This window comes from Callorhinus ursinus, unplaced genomic scaffold (genome assembly GCF_003265705.2).
Source record: "Callorhinus ursinus isolate GAN/ISIS: 27379988/994484 unplaced genomic scaffold, GSC_fseal_2.0 scaffold26, whole genome shotgun sequence".
Taxonomy (NCBI): Eukaryota; Metazoa; Chordata; class Mammalia; order Carnivora; family Otariidae; genus Callorhinus; species Callorhinus ursinus.
Genome location: NW_027397088.1, coordinates 9,495,449 through 9,513,892, shown reverse-complemented (window position 1 = coordinate 9,513,892; position 18,444 = coordinate 9,495,449).

Sequence of the window (18,444 nt, the reverse complement as noted above, 5' to 3'; positions counted from 1 at the left end):
TCAAATTGAAACACTGCTCATCACATTACCATTTCCCTAAGAAGGCTCTACATCTTCTCAAGAATTCATTTCTTGATCTTTTCTATTAAACAAAATTATAAATCTTCTGGATGCAAATAAACTGTTGTTCAGTGTTTATCTCCTTGTTCCCAAACACGCCAAAGTCAGGCTACTCCAGTTTATGTTTTGCTTTCTCCACTTGCCTCTTTATGCATTCAAATTGACAAATGCCCTTGTACATTATTTTTAACCCACCCATATCTAATGCATCAGTATCTTGTTATGTTTCCTTTGATTTCATTGCTTGCAATGCTAGTATCAGCAGCACAGAATTGCCAAAGCACTAAGCAGCCCAATTTTTCTTTAATTTCTCAGAAAATTGACAGTTTTATGAACTGTCTCTTTACCTATGCCCCATAAACATGTCAGGCTGTGGAAAACCATTCTAATTAAATCCCAGGGGGACTGCAATGGAAGATTATAGCTTCTTGGCAGGTTATTAAAAAACAGTTGTTCATATATACACAAGTATGTGTACTGAAGCCTAACATTTGACAGAACAGTCAAGGAATTAACCCCACTAGCTGCTTCAGCTCAAACTGACTGAGAAGAAATAAGCAAAGTGAGTAGGAGAAGAAGACAGCTCCATTCAAGCTTTTACGTTTATATCCTTTGTGAGCTCCTATAGATTACCAGATAGTTTAAAAGGTGTCTGAGGTCATCACCTTCCTCAATGGATTTTATATACCTGCTAGAGAAAATTTATACAACTGTTGTCTTTCCAATGAGTAATTTTGATACCAGGATTCTCTTGGAACACTTATAATTGAGACAGTGGAAAAACAAATAAAATAGATTTTTCCCCCCTCAGAAACTCAGAACAGAAACATATAGTATATGGGATGTTGAATTTAAGGGGAAAAAAAGATAATTTTGCTCATGAAAATATTTTCCAGCATTTGCATTCCTGCCAAATGAACTATGCATTCTAACTGGATAGGTGAATATTTCAATCTAATTGGAGACAGTCATTTCTCAGATGGTTAAGTTAAAATCCAGTGTCAAGAAGGAATGGTCTGTGAAGTTCCCTATGGAATATATGATTCAAATGAATGAGTATAACATTTAATTAATTAGTGAAATTGGGAATTGTGGACCCACTAAATAATGAATTCGGTTGATATATTTAAGAGTCGTGAAAATGTGATCATGAAAGTGTGTCTTCCCACTTCCCAACAAAAAACAGCTTGGTGGATAAAACATTCTGCTCCTGAGGTGAGTTGACATTTCCAGTTTCTCACAAGAACAGTTCCCTTTATTCTCTTCCATGGCCACAATGTGTAAAAATGTTTCTAGCAACTACACAGAAAAGGTCATGCCCATTGTCTATAGGGAAATTGAATAAAACAGTATGGCTGGCTCACTTGCAAAGCAACCATCACCATAGTCAAATCAGCCCAAAGTGCTTCTCCTAAGAATACAGAGCAGGGGATGACATCTTCTTTCTGTGGAAAACAGTATGAAGGCTCCTCAAAAAATTTTTAAAAAATACTGTATGATCTAGTAATGTCACTACTGGGTATTTAACCAAAGAAAATGAAAAACACTAATTTGAAAAGATATATGCACTTCTATTTTATTGCAGCTTTATTTACAATAACAAGATATGGAAGGAACACAAGGGTCCATCAGTAGAAGAATGGATAAAGATGTGGTATATTTTTACAATGGAATATTACTCAGCCATAAAAAGAATGAGATCTTGCCATTTGAGACAACATGGGTGGGCCTAAAGGGTATAATAGTAACAGAAATAAATCAGAGCAAGGCAAATATCATATTATTTCACTTATATGTGGATATGAAAAACAAAACAAACGAACAGACAAAAAACAGACTCTTAAGTATAGAAAACAAACTGCTGGTTGCCAGAGGGGATGTGGGGCGGGGGGGCGGGGGGGAAATGGGTAATACAGATAAAGGGGTTTAAGAGGTACAAACTTCCAGTTGTCAAGTAAATAACTCACGGACATGAAAAGTACAGCATAGGGAATATAGTCAATATCATTGTAAATAATGTATGGTGACAGATGTTGACTACACTTATAGTAAGCATTGAGTGATGTATAGAATTGTCAAGTCAATATGTTGTACATCTGAAACCGATATAACTTTGTATGTTAATTTTATTTTAATAAAAAAATTAAGTGCTCTTAATAAAATCACATTGTTTATTTAAAAAAAAATAACCTGGCTGTATTTCACCTGAAATCTGAACCTGTTGTCTGTCCATTCAACCAAAATAAACTGAATTTACTCATAAATCAGGTTCTAGGCATAATAAACACCATAGCATCTTAAAACTTAGAAAATAGTGTCCAACTTTTAGAAAATTAAATTGTTTGGGGTTATATTAATTGTTTGCTGGGTTGCTTTTGCCTGTCTCTCTTTCCAAACTTATTTTCTCCTGTTTCCATTTTTATATCACCCCTGTTTTCCAGAATCCTTTTCCTCTGCTTATAAACAGGTTTAACATTCCTCTAAACTCATAAAATAAAAGCCTTTCCTTAATCCTATTTTCATCCTGAAGTCACTATCTCTTCTTTCCCTTCACTTCTTGCAGAAATACTCAGTCCTGCTAAGTCTCTCTCGTCTCATCCTCTCACTTAGTGCAGACTTCCTCTCCACCACTTCCAGTGTGGTGCTGATGACCCAAAGCTCCCACTGAGAAGTGACACAAAAAGACAACTAAAGAATTTCCAGTCATCCCATCTGGCAATAATGTGTCTCAGTTCTGACATTTGTTAGCCTAACCTCTCTTGGCCTCGGGAACCTGCACATAGCTACCTTGTCTGTGGCTCTTGATCATCTGTTGATATCCTGGAACTAGCCTTTGGCTGTTGCTCATGCCTGATTCTTGGCTTTTTTATGATAAACCATTCCAGATACATCATCTCTCAGGTTTTATCTGGTGCTACAGATTTCCAGACTTCAACCTCTTGGCTCTTAACCCAAATACCACCCATTCCTGGTCATCCTCATGTTTGAAAGATATTTTACTTATATTGCACCTTTCACTGGGTTGATGAGTATACAAGTGCAAAATAAAATGACTTTTTCCCATTTCCTCTTCTATTTAGTCTTTCAATTGAGTACTGCCTCCTTCTTGAAAACGCCTCATTTCTGAGTTTGCATGCTACCAAATCATCATTCTTCCTGACTCTATGAAGTCTTTTTCTTTGTCCCCTTCAACAATTCCTTATAGTCTTCATTCTCTTTAAATTACAAGGACTATGCAAGATTCTCTATTAAGGCATGTTTTTCTCTCTTTGTGCAATCTCTTAAATTAATACCTCCTTCAATGGATTTATTGCGCTCTCAATAACAAAGACTGCCAAATCTCTCTCTCTTTTCTCTTTTCAGCTTTAGACTTAGGTTTCCAATTGCCTTCTGGACATTTATATTTATATACCTGTTTACCTTGATATGTCCCCAATGTTAAGGTTCTCACAAGTCCAATTGTTCTTCCTGGCTTTCCTATACCTGTTGAAAGACTATGTTTCCAGGCTCCAGATTTCATCAATGTTTTAACTCCTAATTTTTCCAAACTCCTATATTCAATCAGTAACCAAGTATTGTGGATTTTACCTCTAAAACATCTCTCACATCTATACAATCTTTCCCAATTCTACTGCAGTTTTCATGAACTTTTACTGTATTTGTTGTAATAACCTTGTAATTAATTTCTTTACAGTATTTTCTCATCTAACATACTATCTTTAAATCTGCCTTCTTAAAATTCCATCACGATCAAGTCATCCATCTGTTTAAAAATGTTAAAAGATAATGATAAGATGATTCATCATCACCTACAATTTTTAGAACCAATTCCTCACAACCATGCTGTCTTTAATCAAAGACCCACTCTCTACTTCTTTGGGTAGACCTACAGAAACAACTCCTCCGTCAACAGTTATAATGCCTTTGTCTTTCCTCTGTCTCCCAGAACTTTTCCCCACTATCTCAGATTTAAAAAAAAAAAATTGCCTATGATGATTCTAAGCTTATGGCAAGACATATTTAAGATAAGCTTGGACACCTTGTTAGGAAGGTGTAAAGCTTCCTAACAAGGAAGCTATAAAAGACTACGTGAGCCATGTTCTAGGACACAGAAACAAGATGAAGTGTCTCCAAGTGGCCAAAGATGGTGTTTCCACTAGCCAAAAAGGATCATATTTGAAATGGATTACATTACTTCAAGTATATAAAAAGTCATGAGTTTAAATTGATATTCTTAAATTTTATAAGAAAATGTTCTCCATTCTTTAAGGTCCATTTCTAATGTGAACTTATCCATATATTACTTTTTGATTCCCTCAAATGACTTGGTTAGCTTTTCCTTTTGAATCCTTATAGCATTTTGCTTTTACTACTAATATTCTATTTTTCTTAATATATATACATCTAATAATATGGACACCATATGATTCCAAAAATCCCTGTTAAAGGTCAAAATTTCATTTCAAATGTACTTAAATTTTCTTTGATTGGTAAATGACCCATTTTTCAGCCCTAAGAATTCTAGTAAGAATCAATACCTTAGAAGACCAAAAATTGTAAATAAGGTATACTATTCTTGTTTGTTTTCATCATTTTTAAAATTATTTTTACTCAATTGATTATGTAGTACTTTTTGGCCTGTTACCTCAAGTACTTTAGCAAATACAGTTATTATTTTAAAATAACATTTTTGTAACCTGTTAGATTACATCAATCAATATCAATTTTATTGCTGCTCAGTAAATTTATTTATGGGTTAGCTATATGTAAGAAACCATAATTTGATAATTATACAAAATATACAAATAATAGAGAAACTGATTTTAAATATTTTAAGAAACAAAGATTCTTATATGTAGTTTATTTTTGGAAAATTAATAGATAAAAAGTCTGGTTTATTATTATAATCCCTACAAAATTTATAAAACATTTTTTCTAGCATTTGTTTCCCTTGATTCTTCTTATGAAAATATAGTGTAAATTCCTATTTGACACCTTTGTGATTGACATTGTTATGTCATTACCAGTTAATTTGAGAAACTAAAGAAATACATCTAAAAATCCCAAATAACAGAACTTTTAACATAGGCCAAAACTAAAGTAGCACAGTGAAGTAAAGATTTAAGGTAAATTATTGGATAATTCAAGTTTTGAAAGACACTTTAATCTCAATAATCCAAACCATCTAGATCAGCACTATCCATAGAACATTCCGTGATGATGAAAATGTTCTCTAAATCTGCACTCTCCAACACCATAGCCAATAGTCATATGTGGCTACTATCACTTGACATGTGGTTAGCATGGCTGAAGAAATTAATTTTTTATTTTATTTAATTTTAATTAACTTGTCATATGTGACTAGTGGTTACAGTTTGGACAATACAGATCTAAATCATTGTTTGCCTCCTTGACTTGTGATTATTATGAGTGTTGACATTTTCAGTAACAAACGCACACAAACAAAAAGCACAAATAGATCATTTACAACTGAAAAATATAACTACTACTAATAATAACTATTGACCATTTATACATTCTAAGTGCTATTCTAAGTTCTTTACATAAATTATTTGATTTAAAATTCAGAATATCCACATGACATAGGTGTCATAAATATTTAGATTTTACAAAGCAAGAAAGAACCACAGAGAAGTTAAGTAATATCCCCAATATATCATCTAGTAAATGGCAGACTCAGGATTTGAACAAAAGTGATCTGACTCCACAGCTCATGGAATTGCTTTTTTCCACACTTGCAGGTGAAAATTTGCCCAATCTCTTTAGTAATCAAAGAATCATAGGCATATTAAAATAAAACAGGATATAACTTGCCACCCACTAAATTAGCAAACATTTAAAAGACTATAGTATCCAATAGATGCCCTTACTTATTTCAGGTAGAAGAATATAATAGCTGATTAATATAATTTGGAAATAAGAACTAAGAATTATAATAATGCCCATATCTTTTATTCATTTCCATTTCTGGGAACTTATTCTGGAGTAAAAAATTAACAAGAAGAGGTAACGTCACTAAGATGGCAACCTAAGTCATTACTGACTTTGCTTCCCCTCACAAGAACAGCTAACAGTTATTCAAGAACAAGATATCACTCAGAGAATCCTAGAATATGAGAGTGAAACTGAGGCAACCACAGAGACCAAGACTGACTGATTACATCAGAAGAGTAAGAAAAGCAGCTACATGTTGACTGCATTGCCCCTCCCCGAGGCCAGCACAGCACCATGCCAAGGGGTCTTCCCTGAACCTCCACTTCCTCCAGCAGGAAGAGAGAACCCAGGAGGGACAACCAGCTCCCCCAGCATTGTGGGTTATTTTGTGGGAACCCCTATTCTAATCTTGCACCACAAGGGTGCATAGGAATCTGTGGGGTTCAACCACTGGGCATCTGACTGTGATGAAAAGGGGGGAGGGTCTTGCAACAACCAGCACATGGGCCATGGCATACTAATCCATGTTCACACCTGTAGTGCCCAAGTAGTAATCCCAACGAACAGCATTGCTCATCTACAGAACCAAGTCTGCAGCCTGTTGCCCTCCAGGGCAGGTAAGCTATTTCATAGCCCCATCTACTACTGAATATAGTACCCAGTATCAACCATCTAGTAAGCCTGACCAGAGAATCCAGGCAACCATTGAGCCCATCCTATAGCCTCACTTGGGTAGGGAACCAATCCAGCAGTCCTATCCACGTGTTCTCAGCCAGTGGCACAACCCACCATCCCTGTCCTCAGAGCTCAAACAGTTGCCCCACCCCAAAGTAGACCATAATAGTAGGCCCCACCTGCCCAAAGATATTGCCAGCAGATATACCCAGAAACAGAAACTGAGCTGACAGATGAGGACCTGTCTGCCAAAGCAAACCTATAAAGTCTATAAGAGCAAACCTGTTATTCAAATGTGCAGATACCAACATAAGGAATCAAGGATCACAAAAAATCAGGTAAACATGAAACCACCAAAGGAAATTAATTAAGCTCCAATAACTGACTCTAATGAAAGTAAAATCAATCAATGTGAAACAAAGAATTCAGAATAATCTCCTTAAGGGAGTTTAGTGAACTACAAGAGAACACAGCAGACAATAAACAAAATTATGAAATAATGCATGAAAAAAATGAGAAGTTTGACAAGGAAATGGCAACCATAAAGAAAAAGAACAGAAATCCTAGAGTTGAAAATACAATAACTGAACTGAGAATTCAATAAAGTTTCAAAAGTAGACTTGACCAAGTAGAAAAAAGGATTCAGGACTTAGTGGGTAGGACACTTGAAATTATCCAGTCAGAGGAGCAAAATGGATAAAAAGAATGAAAAAGAGTTTTAAGAGCCTATGGTATGGGAATTATAGAATGCAATGAAAAGAAACAATATTTTCATTTCTGGAAGGAGGAAAGAGAAAGGGACAGAAAGTATATTTAAATCAATAATTGTTAAAAACTTCCCAAACCTAGGAAGAGAAATGGACACCCAGATCCATGAAATCCAAAAAGTCCTAAATAGGTTGAACTCAGCTAAGATCACACCAAGGCACATTATAATTAAACTGTCAAAATCAAGACAAAGAAAGAATGTTAAGAGCAGAGAGAGAAAAGAGAGAAATTACATACAAGGGAACACCATAAGACTTGAGGCGGATTTCTCAACAGAAGTTTTTAGCCCAGGAGGGAATGGTTAACATATTCGAAATACTGAATGAAAATAACTGTAAACCAAGAATTCTATACCCAGCAAAGCCATCCTTCAGAAAAAAAGGAGGTCCCAAACAAACAGAAGCTGAGAGAATTCATTTCCACCAGGCCTGCCTTATAAAAAATGTTAAAGGGAGTTCTTTGAGTAGAAGTAGAAGAATGCTAATGAACATCATAAAACTATAAAAAGGGTAGCATAAATATCACTTGTAAGGATAAATTTAGATTTATAGTTAGATTTTGCAATATGGTAATAGTGGTGTATAACTCACAACTCTAGTTTAAAAGTTTAAAAAAATGAACATAGTAAAATGGACCATAACTTCAAAAATCTGTTATTAATTACACAATATAAAAACCATGTAAACTGTAATAGCAATAACCTAAAATGTGAGAGGGAAGAAAAGTAAAAGGGTGAAGTTTATGAATTCTTTTGAAGTTAAGTTGGTATCAGTTTAAAATAGGGTATTATAGGTTAAGATGTTTTATGTAAGCCTCATGGTAACCACAAAGGAAAATCCTGTAGTATTCACACAAAAGAATACAATAAAGATGTCAAAGCATACTGATACCAAAAGACATCAAAACACAAAGAGCAACATAAGAAACAAGGAATGATGAATCTAAAAACAACCAGAAAACAATGAACAAATTGGCAATAGTAAGTCCTTAGCTACCAGTAATTATCTTAAACTTAAGTGAATTAAATTCTCCACAAACAGACATAGAGTGGCCGAATGGATACAAAAACAAGATCCAACAATTTGCTGCCCACCTGTGATTCACTTTAGCCTTAAAGAGACATAGAGACTGACAGTGAGGGATAGAAAAAGACATTTCAAGCAAATGGTAACTAAAAAAAGCAGGGGTAGCTATACTTATATCAGACAAAATAGACTTTAAGTTAAAAATGGTAAAAATAGAAAGAAGATCATTGCATAATGGTAAAGGGATCAATACATCAAAAAAGATATAACAATTATTAATACTTATGCACCTAACAATGAATTCATATTGTTAAAATGTCAATACTACCAAAAGCCATCTGTAGATTCTGAATCAGAATCTGCATTTTAACAAGACTCCAGGTGACTTCTATGCACATTAATGTTTGAGAAGCACTAATGCAGCATGCTCTAAGTAATGAACATTCTTGCTGCTTCTTGGTATCTATCTTCTAGACTATGATAACTAATCAAAGATTGAAGTCAATGCCATTAACTATCAAGGACTTATTTTCATATAGAATATCTATATAAATGAAGATTAATTCTGCCATCATTCTTGGGAACTTTACTGTATATGTAGATGATTCAAGGAACACTCTGCACTTTTAAAATCTTGACCTTCTTAACTCCAGATGTTTCCTCCAGTCCACTTTAGCACCTCACTCCATTGGCTTGACCCGAGCCCTGGGATCAATAAACAGGAGCTATAAACTCTTCACTAAAATTAGACATCTATCCTCTTTAAGTCATCCTGCAAGGAGTCGCCATAGAATTCTTCCTAAAATGCTGTAATACGTTATCATGATTGCTCCCTGTTCAACCATTCACTATTACTTCCTTTAAAGCAGCTACCAGATTGTTCAGTAATTTTTGTGTTTGCACATCTCTTTCTTCCTCCCATCTCCTGACTCGTAGAGAGAAAGAAAATTTCCTATCATCTCTGTGACAGAAATACTTAGCCCAGTTTCTGTCTGAAAGCAGGCACTCAGTAAATGCTGTTTGAAGAATGGACACAGTCATAAGTTTTTATCTGCTTTCAAGAACCTCTATGCTCAGCCATTTGGATTAAGTATGATTACCCTCATTTCACAAATGAGGAAACCAATATCCATGACTTACCAAAGATTAGAAATGGAATGTGTAGCAAAGCCTACATAAAAACTCTGGTTTTCTGCCTCTATTAACCATGATTTTCTCATTTCAGATTTTTTTTTCCAGTTTACAAATCTGCCTAAGTTTCAAGTCCTGCCACAGTCTGACCTATTCCTGCCTATCTGTTGGTAAGGACTGTACTCTTTCTGGTATATTCAGGTAAATCTGCCCACTGACCCACTTATATCATGCTTCTTCCCTCCTTTATTGCTTATGTTTAGAACTATTGGCATAAAGGAATACCTTAATCCTTATACAAATCCAACTCATCATTAATCCAATCTGTAAAATTCTGTTGCAATGTTACTCCATATTGCACAATTTTAGAAAATGTAGTCTTTGCTTTATATGGCTCAAATATGCATAAATTATAATTATCATCGTTTTAGTTAAATAACACCAATTTCCCCAAAACATGGTACCAATTTCAGTTACTATGGTATATTAACTGTAATTACATAAAATAAAATTTTGCTGCTAACTCTTTAGTTCACAGATATGCATGTGCATATCATGATATGCATCATGATCCATGACCAGTCCCCTCATTTCCTTCAAAGTCTGTCAGTGACTGGTCACTGTGCATCTGTCATAAGTTCACACACAGACAGCAAAGCATGTTGTCGGGTTGACTCCTTGCCTCTCAGTGATAAATCAAGTGGCATTTTGCAAAAATGAATAACCAAAAGAGGGAACTGATCAACAAAGATAAAAATGTAGGAAAAAAATGAAAAGTGGTAACATTGGGAATAAAAGTAGAATCCCATGGAAATGGAGTTAATAGAAGAAATAGCTGACCTTGGGAATATTGACACTGCCATTTTTCAAGAGATTCTAGACATGCAGCCAGAGGGATTTAGTGGTGAACTTATTGACATAAAACAAACAAAACCTCACAGATATTTTATGACATATAAAATGTAAAAGATAAAATATCAGAAGCTGATCTAAATCTAGAAAGGACCATGATAATTTACCATGGCATAGAAAAGATGGGTGCTCCGTAGCAGAGGTTATGCTAAGACAACAATGCAAGGACAGGGCAAACTACTTTTGATACTTTTCTTTTTAATAAAGAAATAAAACATTGTTCAAAATATTTTTTAACGTTTCAGTTATATTGTACTGTTAGTTTTACTAGTTTTTCATTTATTTACACAGTACAGAAGATCTTTCTTATAACAAAATGTTTTAATGCTATGGAAAAAATTAATTTTTTCATTGATTATTAAAATCTCTTGGTATGTTCCACAAAAGAAACAATCAACAGAGTGAAAATGCAACCTACAGAATGGAAAAAATATTTGCAAAAACTACATACAAGAGGTTAAAATATCTAAGATATGTAAGGCACTGGGATGCCTGAGTGGCTCAGTCAGTTAAGCATCTGCCTTCAGCTCAGGTCATGATCCCAGGGTCCTGGGATCCAGTCCTGCATCAGGCTCTCTGCTTGGTGGGGAGCCTGCTTCTCCCTCTGCCTGCTGCTCCCCATTTGTGCTCTCTCTCTGACAAATAAATAAAATCTTTAAAACAAAAAAAAACAAATTAAATTAAATATATAAGTCACTCACCTAAATTGAAAACAAATGAACAACAACAACAACAAAAGCCTCAATTAAAAAATGAGATAAGTATCTGAATTGACATTTCTTAAAACACATATAGAAGGTCAACAGGTATATGAATAGATATTCAATGTCACTAATCTTCAGGGAAATGCAGATCAAAACTACAAGGAGATACTGCCTCACCCTTGTTAGAATGGCCATGATCAAAAAGACCAAAGACCCTATTGGTGGAAATGTGGGAGAAAGGGAACCCTTGTACTCTGTTGGTGGGAATGTAAAATTATTACCCACTGTGGAAAATAGTATGGAGGTTCCTTAAGAAAATTAAAAAGAGAACAAGCATATGACCCAACAATTCCATGTATAAGCATAACTCCTAAAGGAAATTGTGGTTGCCGGGAGTGGGAAGAATGGGGAAATGGGAAGACGTTTGTCAAATTTTCAAATTTGCAAAGTTTCAGTTATTCAAGATAAATTGGTATGATGACTATAGATAGCAAAAATGGATTGTATACTTATATTTGCTGAAAGTAAATCTTAAGTATTCTTATGACACAAACAGGTAATTATGGGGGCTGATGGATATGTTCACTAGCTTGATTGTGGTGATCATTCCAAATGTATACATATATCAAATCATCACTCTGTGCAACTTAAATATATATATAACTTCTATTTGTCAATTTTACCTCAATAAAGCTGAAAAATAAAAAATCCAAAGATCTTTTGGCATAGTTTCAGTTTGCACAGTCATATTATGGCTCCACCTGCCAGGGAGAGTAAGGACTGCCTCTACTTGATTTTTTAAAGATTTTTTTTAAAGATTTTATTTATTTTATTTATTTGAGACAGAGAGAGAGAGAGAAAGGGCGTGAGAGGGGAGGGGCAGAGGAGGGGGATCAAGGGGGAGGAAGAAGGACAAGCAGACTCTACGCTGAGCAGAGCCCAACCTGGGGCTCAGTCTTACAACCCAGAGATCATGACCTGAGCTGAAATCAAGAGTCAGCTGCTTGACCGACTGAGCCACCCAAGTGCCCCTCTACTTGATTTTTGATGTATGTTTGTTTTATCTCCTTCTCAGCTAAATTGTGAACTACTTGAGAGTGGTGGTACTCCTTTTTTTTATGTTATGTTAATCACCATACAGTACATCATTAGTTTTTGATGTAGTGTTCCATGATTTGTTGTTTGTGTATACTATATCATTATTTTCACTGAGGAAAAATTCACATAATATAAAATTCACCATTTTAACCATTTCAAAGTGTACAATTGAGTACATTCTAGGACATTCACCATTTTGCACAATATTATCACTATCTGGTTCAAAAACATTTGCATTTCATTTCATCCATGTTGTGTCATGTATCAGTACTTCATTCCTTTTTGTGACTGAATGATATTCCATTATATGGATATACTTTAAATTGCTTATCCATTTAAGAAATGCTGGGTATTTTTCTCTATGCTTCGCCTATCATGAATAATGCTGCTATAAAAAATTGTGTATAAGTTTTTTGAATATATGTTTTCAATTTTCTTGCATACAGACCTAGAAGTGGAATTGCTAGATCATATGGTAATTCTATGTTTAACTTTTTAAGAAACCATAAAACTGTCTCCCATAGAAGCCAAACCATTTTACATTCTCACCAGCAACTTATGAGGGTACCAGTTTCTCCACATCAATGACAACACTTGTTGTTTTCACGTGTGTTTTTTTTTAATTTTTTTATTCTAGGCAGCCTAGTGGGTATGATGTGGTATCTAATTATAGTTTTGACTGTCATTTCCTTAATAACTAATGATGGTGAACATCCTTTTGTTTGCTTGTTGACCATTTGAATGTTCTTTGGAGAAATGTCTATTTAAGCCTTTTGCCCATTTTTAAATTGAGTTGTCTTTTCACTGTTGAGATGTAAGAGTGCTCTATATATTCTGGACAATAAATTCTTTTCAGACATATGATTTGCAAATATTTTCTGCTATTCTGATGGTTGCCTTTTTTTCTAATGATTGCTTTTTAACTTGATTGAGAGTGTCATTTGATGCACAAGAGTTTTTAATTATGATGAAGTTCAATTTATGTTATTTTTTTTGTTTTGTTGCTTGTGTATTTGATGTGATATCTAAGAAACTATTGTCAGATCCAAGGTCATGGAGATGTATCCCTATTTTCTTCTAAGAGTTTTATATTTTTAGCTGTTTATTTAAATCATAGATCTATTTTTTAAAAATATTTTATTTATTTATCTGAGAGAGAGAGAGAGAGAGAGAAAACATGCACAGGGGGAAGGGCAGAGGGAGAGGGAGAAGCAGACTCCCTACTGAGCAGGGAGCCTGACACAGGGCTCAATCCCAGGTCCCTGAGATCATGACTTGAGCGGAAGGAAGACACTTAACAAGCTGAGCCATAAATCATAGATCTATTTAGAGTTAATTTTTGTAAAAGGTAGAGGATCAAAGTCCAAATTCATTCTTTAGCATGTGGATATCCTGTTGTCTCAGCATCACTTATTGAACTCATTATTCTTTCCACACCGAGTGGTCTTGACTTCTATGTCAAAAATCAAATGGACATAGACATATGGGCTATTTACGGATGCAGTTCTATTTCATTGATCTATATGTCTATTTTTATACCAGTACAACACAGGTTTGATTACTATAATTTTATAGTGAGTTTTGAAATTGTGAAACATGAGTCCTTCAGTTTTGTTCATTTTCAAGATTACTTTGGCTCTTCTTGGTCCTTTGTAATTCCACAAGAAATTTACTGTTTGTCTATTTATGTATTAAAAAATGGAATTTTTATAGGTATTATATTGAAATATAGCCCAGTTTGGGGAGTACTACCATCTTAACCTTATTAACTCTTCCAAACCACTAACACTGGATGCATTTCCATTTTTTTTGACTCTTTTAAAATTTCTTTCAGTAATGTTTTATAGTTTTCAGTGTCCAAATTTTGTACTTATTTAAATTTATCCCTTTTTTATGATATTGTAAGTTAAGTTGTTTTCCTAATTTTATTTTTGGATTTTTCAGTGTTAATGTATACAAACACAGCTGGTTTTTGTAACTTGATCTTATACACTGCAACTTTTCTGAATTTGTTCATTAGCTCTAATAGTCTGGGAAGGGTTGGGGTGAATTTCTTAGGATTTCCTATATATAAGATCATGCCATCTGTGAATAGGGATAGTGTAACTTCTTCCTTTCCAACCTGGTTGGCTTCTATTTCTTTCTCTTGCCTAAATGACTTGGCTAGAACTTTCAGTAACTGTTGAATGGGAGTGGCCACAGTGGATTTCTTTGTCTTGTTCCTGATCTTTTGGGAAAATCTTTTACTCTTTCCCCATTAAGTGTGATATTAGCTGTGGGTTTTTCATAAATCCCCTTTATTATGTTTATGCAGTTCTTTTCTATTTCTAGTTTGTGAAGTGTTTTCTATCATGAAGGAGTGTTGGAGTCTATCAGGTGTTTTTTCTGCATCAATTGAGAGGACCATGAGATTATGTTCTTTCATTCTATTAATTATGGTCTATCACACCAATTGATTTTTGTACGTGGAACTAACCAAGCATTCCTGGAATAAGTCTCACTTGATCATGTGGTATGATCCTTTTAACATGCCACCATAACCTGTTTGCTAGTATTCTGTTGAGGATTTTTGCATCTCTATTCATAAGGGATATGGGGCTGTAGTTTTATTTTTCTTGTGATGTCCTTGTCTGGCTTTGGTATCAAAGTAATAGTGGCTTCATAGGGTTAAGAAGTGTTTCTCTTTTTTGTTGTTGTTATTGTCATTGTTTTTAGTAATTGCCATACCCAGTGGGGGGTTCAAACTATGACCCCAAGATCAAGAGTCACATGCTCTACCAACTGAGCCAGGCAGACACCGCTTCTGGTATTCCTTTTTGGAAGAGTTTGAGAAGGATTGATGTTAATTCTTCTTTAAACATTTAGTAGAATTCAAAAATGGTACATTTTTCAGTTTGTGTGTGTGTGCCTACGTATTTGTGTATCCTTCACTGTGCTTAGAAGGGCACTAGACACAGAAAAAAAGATACATAATGTATAGATCAACTTCAAGCCAAGAAGGAGAAGTCATTTTTTTTAAAAGGTAAGTAAAAAACTTTTTGTAAATATGTTTACTGTATACAAATACGTTTGTCTAACACCATCCCAGCCAGACCCTACAATGAATTTTCAAAAGGCTAGCAGGCAGGAGTGGTTCACATACTATGGACAGAGAAAAAAGGAACGAGCTCTACTAAGTGGCTTGAAAGAAAACCTCTGAGGTAATGCACTCACTCACCTTCCAAGGAGAAACTATGTAAAAATCCATAAATGGATTAACAAGCAGAACTGTGGTTGAAGAAAACCAGATTATCTCTGCCAAAGATGACAGCCCTAAAATGCACCAAGAAAATATCCAACAATAGAAAAGAGAAATTATCTGCTGGTAAAAATTCATGATGCTGAAAGCAGACACCGCTAGCCTAATTTAATAATTGTAGGATCCCTGATGGAAGGAAGAAGCAAGATATGTTTGAATCTTTTTCAAGATTTAATTAAAACCAAAATGGCACTGATTCTTTGCCCCTCCATGATTCAAACAGTTTTACAGTGTACCAACAGTCAAGCCACGATCAGAGGTAATGACTCACCACATTTTCAGAAGGGGATTTTAAGAATCAAAGAAATGCCGTTTAGAATTACAAGGAGTAAAGTTCCACGTGCAGCTTCCAGATCCTTCCTTGTCTGTCTCTTCACCACATGGTCCTGCAGCACTTGTGCATCCAGAGTGCCTCCTGCGAGGGCTGGCTGCTTGCCTGCCTGCCTCACAGCGAGCCCTGGGCAAAACTGCAGTCACTCAGGCCTTTGCTTCTCCCTGGAAAGAGGAGCACTCTGTGCCCAGGAGGGAAACCTACAAGATCTCCCCCAGACTTCAGGGGAAGCTAAGACTCTAAGGAGTAATTCGGTCTGCTTGATATTTGGTGAGATATGACCCCCACTGTTAGGTGTTTCTCTTTTGACTACCCGCTGAAAGAAAACAGAGCCACACACTAATTGCAAAATCCTTTTTTCAAAATCTTCTGATTCACATGCTGCTCTTAACCACTTGTCCTTAAGCAGGCATCAGGCAAAACATGTTAGATTTACTGGATTTAGCAGAAAACAATCTGAGAGCTACAGTCTGCTTTGTAAGACATTTTATATCACCCCAAAGAGGGGAGATAGGAAGAAAGTAGCAAGCAAAAAATGGTTTGTTAGTAGGAGAGCAAGAGCTTTACTAGATTTGGTTCAGCTTGTCAAGCTGCAGAAGTAAACATTCATGGCTTATTTGCTGTGTGGATTTCTGAGGCCCAGATTTCATACCTCTTACCTTTGGCTAAGCAAGTCAAGTTTATTAGGAGGGGATTCCCTGGCAAAGAAGTTGGACAGGGACACAGGTGAAGGACTTCGGTGCCAGGTCTCTGAAAAGTGCTAACTAAAACTTCAAGTTCTGCTCCAGAAGATTAAAGGTATGAATAAAAATCATTTTCATTAAAATTCCCGTTAGATTTTATAGGTCTCTACTTTGAGTGGTAGACTTTTTAACTCTTGACCTCTATAGACAAACAAACAGATAAATAAATAACACAGAGTATGCAGATTTGGAACTGAAATGTAATCATCCAAAGAATTTTCTAAATTAGAGGAAAGGGCAACCTATACAGGGTTCAATGGAGTTGTTCAAAGTTAATCAATGCCAATTACTGGCAAGAACTTCATGAGGTCCAAGAGTTTCTCATTTATTAAATCAGATAATAATTTCAAATACCTCAAAATTTTTCTTCTGAATCAGTTGAATAGTTGTCACATTCTCTTCAAAGTTTTCACCAGTTAGCTGGTTAGGAAACCTTTTTTGGAAGTTCGCATTCTCCTTTGACCCATTCATTGGCTGCTCATTTTACTCCATTAAAAATTCTGCTTGCTGTTTGTCCGTTTTCTCCACAGTAGTACTTAACGTGTACGGATTGCATGTGGACTTACAGCATATTATTAATTGACTGGTTATGAGTGACTTGCCGATCCACTCAGGCAAGTTGTAACTCGGTGATGATCTACGTATGTGTAAGGCATACGTATGTGGACGCCCACCATCTGCCTTCCATAGCCCCTATCAACCCATTGTTGTCATATTTGGTCATTATTTACACTTTATAGTTTATAAGACATTTTCATACACAGTGCCTCATTCTCACCATCGTTTTAGCACTACTGAAAATTTGATACATATAAATGGGAAAAATAAATTTTACTTAACAAACAGCTATCTCTTAGGCACGTATTCTTATAATTCCCAGATTAAATTCACATCTAAAATAGTTTAACTTGGGGCACCGGGGTGGCTCAGTCCAGTAAGCATCGGACTTTGGCTCAAGTCATGATCTCAGGGTCCTGGATCAAGCCCCTCATCAGCCTCAGAGCTCAGTGCCAGTTTACTTGTCTGTCTCCTTCTCCCTCGGCCTCTGCCCCTCCTCCCGCTCATGCTGTCTCAAATAAATTTAAAAAATCTTTTAAAAAATATAAAATAAAATAAATAGTATAAACTAATGGTTGGGACCAAAGACTTTGGAATAAAGTAGATCTGAGTTCAAATCTTGGTTTTCCACTTCCCATCCCCAATTGGTTATTTAAACTCTTTTTGTTTCTGTCTGTCATCTGAAATATGAGGAGTGTGCCTATCCCAGGGTTACTGTAAATATTAGCTGTGAAGTATCTGACACTTTTCAGTAAGTATTCATAAAGGTAGCTATTAAATAATGATATGATAATAGTAATAGCAATAGCAATAATAATGTAAATAACATTGTTGTTTTGTTGTTTTTACCTAGCCAACTGCCATACATTTTTTTAAAGATTTTATCCATTTTTGACAGAGAAACAGAGTGTGTACAAGCAGGGGAAGCAACAGGCAGAGGGAGAGGGAAAAGCAGTCTCCAGGCTCAGCAGGGAGCCCAATGTGGGGCTCGATCCCAGGACCCCGGGATCATGACCTGAGCCGAAGGCAAATGCTTAACCGCCTGAGCCACCCAGCACCCCTACCATACAGTCATTTTTGTCTCATTACATTTTCCTAAGGTGAAAAAATTAGAAAAAAAAAAAAAACACATGTAAGTATCCATACCTTTGTCTAAAAAAGTAAATATGGTGGCATGGAGGCCAAG